A 3943-nucleotide genomic window follows, 5' to 3' on the forward strand; every position below is an offset into this window, starting at 1 on the left:
CCCGCCCGCTGGGACATGTGTTCGTTGTCCTGCCTCCTCCCTCCCACGCGCCGCAATGGCTTCGGGGTATCGCGGAGGCCCAGTAATGACAAAGTCCGGGGTTCAAATCCCGGACGGCGCCAGAGCCAATCGGCCTCTGTGAGGTGCCCGTCGGAGGGAGAGGTGATCAGTCGGAAAGGAGGGGGTATCCTGGCGGTAACGCTAATCGATTTCTATTTTCTTTTTGGACCGTTCAGACTTGGTTGTCACAACTATCTCTGTGCGGTCACTGTAACCAGACGAGTACAACCCACAGTGTGGGTTCTCCCAACCGAGTTTCTAGTGGGTCGGAAATTAACCGCGCGGCTCGGTTGGGGGAACCGAGTTACGAGTTGACTCAACCGGCATGTTTTTTCAGTGCATCGCCTGAATATTTTTCCATTTGGGAGCCGTGCCCTGGCTGCAACACCTTATTTCGGAGGTGTAAGCCGAGCAGGGGTTGGTTGCCCCATCCGTAAGGCTGTGGCCCGAGCTCCCGCTTTCACCCAACAGTGACCCTGGATAAACACTCCTTGAAAAGCTCCGCGGGGTGCGTATGGGCGCGGCCTGGTGGGGCGTGCGGGGGAGGGGGTGTTCCAGCCCCCAGCGCGCGCGCACACACACACGCGCAACCCCCTCGTAGAGGTATGTGTCCGGGAGAGACCCCCCACCCCCTCTTCATCCACAATGCCAACACAGCGATAAATAAACGCCAGGCAACACGACAAAACGAGGGGGGAAATAACAAGCAGAGTGCGTGCGTGCGAGAGAGCGAGTGTGTGTAACAATGCTAGAGAGAGAGAGAAAGGGTAAGGGGAGGAAGGCGTCACGTTCGGCGAAAGGGGAGGGGTGGCGCTGGGAGAGAGGCTCTTCTCCTCATCATCATCACCGCCAGCATTTTTTATTATTTTCATTATTATTTTCTTTTACATTAAGTGTGCTCCGTTATTTATCATCATCACGCGGATGATTCTTTTTCTCTTCCCGAACGTCGCCATCCTCCCTCCAGCTGCTCAGGGTGTGTAAGTACACCAGGTAGCACTTCCGTGGTTGCACTGTGCCGCCACGCAGAGGTGTGGGCGGGTTGCCTATATGGACGCGCCCAGAGCTCCTTTCCCTCCGCGCCGCGCGCTGCACGCTGCGCGCCGCTCTCTCACGCTCACGCGCGCCTCCTCCGCAGGCTACGGTAGGGTAGGGTAGGGGTCTCCACACCGACAACTTTCAATTTCCCAGGAAGATCGATCCCGCCATGATTGGTGTGGAGTGTGGCGAGGCGGGGGGGGGGCATGGCACCGACCGTGGCGCAGCACGGCGTGCTTGAGGAGGATATCACTGACGCGATACATCGCATCAATGCAAGCCCACGGTTGCAAAGGAAGTCCATTATTGTTGTAACTACGAACAAAAAATCTTTTATAAAAATTAGTTGACCTTATTTTTACTAACCCAAAGGATGCGCAAATTAAGGCGAATTCGCTGTGGTGCAGCACTTTCGCAATGTTACAGGCGAACATAAACATACCAGATGGCAGATTCACGCCGCGCACTTTCACAGTTATACTGTACCGCATGGACGAGTGCGGGCGCGTTTGCCTATGCTCGCTGCCCGCGGCTCCTTATAGCCCCGTGCGAGTAGGCGACCGGCCCGCCCGCCCGCATGCGGTACAGTATAACTATGGAAGTGCGTGGCGTAAACCAGCCACCTGGTACTTGAATTGAGGTACATTCTTGACAACCTTTCGTTGCGTAAAATAATGATGCAAGCCTCACCTTAAAAGGCTTAACAAAATCAGGGAAACTAAGCCGTGCGCACGCGCAAAACAAGGAAGTTTTCTTCTACCCCTGCCATTTCTTTGGGTGTTTAATATTTCCCAGGTCCACCCCCCCTACCCCTCTTTTTTCCCCCGGTAACATTCAGCGCACGCAGAGAGGGGAGAGGGCACCGCTCGACTGCGACCGAGTGGGGCGGGGCGGGGCCACGAGGAAGGGCAAGGAAGCTAGGGCTCAGTGGCGCCCGCAATAAAAAGGCTCCAGTGGCCTCACATTGATTGTCAAGGGGGGGTGTTTAGCCCTCGGGAGGGTCCCGTCAAGAGAACGCGGGGTGCATGAAAAAAATAAACCACCAAAGGGCGCAGGAATCAAAGCTTGCGGTGTTTAATTTATCATCACCTTTAGTCTTTGTCTTGTTTGTGTCAAATTTAAATAACCACACTCGCTCGGCAAGTGTGTAACGAGCCACCGGCAGAGCCACACGCTTGTGCAGCCGCCCACCCACAACGCGTGACCTCGACCCCTGACCCACTACCGCGGCCTAGGCTCGCTCTCGGCTCGAAAACAAAAACCCTCGAATTAAAATAAAGCCCACTGCGACGCGACGACGCGCCATAGCTAAATCATTTGTGGGTCATTCCTAATGATGGCGATGCGGAAAAGGGGGGGTGGGGAGGGGGTCATTAGTCAGGGGGAGGTGAGGGGAGGGGGGAGCAGGAGGGGGTGGTGAACACGACGGGCGAGCGAAGCGAAGCAGTTAACGAATTCGCAGCGAACGAGGCAGCGAACGTGAAGCAGCAGCTTTCCTCCCTCCCGTCTTACCCAAATCCTGATCCACCCGCCCCCTACACCCCGTATTCTCTCTCGTCCGTTTCATTTGGAACTCTGGAAAAAAAAGGAGAAGACGGGCGTATAGAAAAAAGTGAACGGGGTGGTGGGGGTGACTGCGAAGACGGAATCGTTTGCAGCGGACAACAAATTATCGGATGTTGGGAGGTTCTCTCTTTATTCCCCGATAAGCGATGTCGGCCACTGTCACTACTCTACTTCCCCATAAAGCGTTCGGGCTCGGGCCACACCTTCACCCCATTTCCGATACCCGATATACATATTGCCGCTGCGACAAGCGAAAATCATCTGGGTTCGGTTCCTTATATTTATCATTTTCACCGTTTCTTTCTTTTGCGCGATTGTTGTGTATTTTCAGCGATAAGGAACTCAGCGAACACGCTTCGGGTCACGCCTTTGCTCGACAACTCACCCCTCAGGATCGGTAAATGATTTATTTCGAGTTTGGAGTTTGCGGAACTCAACTTCCGGTTCGGTATTTGCACCTGCTGGCACTCGTCCCATGCGGCGCGACACCCGTCAGCGTGTGCACGGTAAAAGACAGCGACAGACAGAGTCAGTCGAGGAGTAGACGGGCAGTGCCACTTGCCTTATAAGGGGACCGTCGCCAAATGACGTCACCCCCCCCCCCCTCGGGGGGGCCTAGCATTATAATGCAACAAGCAAGCGCCGTTGCAGCTCCTTTCCCTTCTCCGATACGGACCATATCGGGCCCGCCGGTCGCCGCGGGCCAGACGCAGGGGGCGGGGCGGGGCGCGGGAAGGGCTTAAGTGACTCCATAGGCAAACACGGCGAGGGGCGGAGGGGGAAGCTCCTATAATCCAATTCTTACGCTCCCCCGGACGCCACGTCGCCTTGTTGTGACGGTTAGCTGTAGTGAGTACATGCCGATACGCTTGACGTTAGAAACAAATGGCATAATCGCCAATCTTTTGAAAATTAAGATAATAAACGGAACAGCAATTTTCCATATAAATAAATGATAAGACTTAGAGGAGGACCCCCACAGAGCCTCCGCTAGCCTTGCGGACGTCCCACATCACATCCGCTACCGACCGACAGCCACTCCCTTGTGCGTCCTGCGCGCCCCGCCCCGCCCCGCCCCACCACGCCTACCCCAAGACCGTAAGACTTCGCAATCAAGATTCGCCATCTCGACTCTGTTCTTTCCCAGGTTGTTGAGGCTGATTGGGGGAGAGGGCGTCCGTGGTGCATGGCACCGACCGTGGCGCAGCACGGCGTGCTTGAGGAGGATATCACTGACGCGATACATCGCATCAATGCAAGCCCACGGTTGCAAAGGAAG

General features: G+C 55.6%; 1 protein-coding gene across 5 annotated transcripts in view; it reads right to left on the minus strand.

The window, feature by feature from the left end:
• LOC113206412 (ankyrin repeat domain-containing protein 50) overlaps positions 1 to 3943 on the minus strand; it is a 39617-nt gene that overhangs the window by 34430 nt on the left and 1244 nt on the right. The window lies entirely within an intron of this gene.

This window comes from Frankliniella occidentalis, unplaced genomic scaffold, assembly GCF_000697945.3.
Source record: "Frankliniella occidentalis isolate FOCC.00 unplaced genomic scaffold, Focc_3.1 Scaffold50, whole genome shotgun sequence".
NCBI lineage: Eukaryota > Metazoa > Arthropoda > Insecta > Thysanoptera > Thripidae > Frankliniella > Frankliniella occidentalis.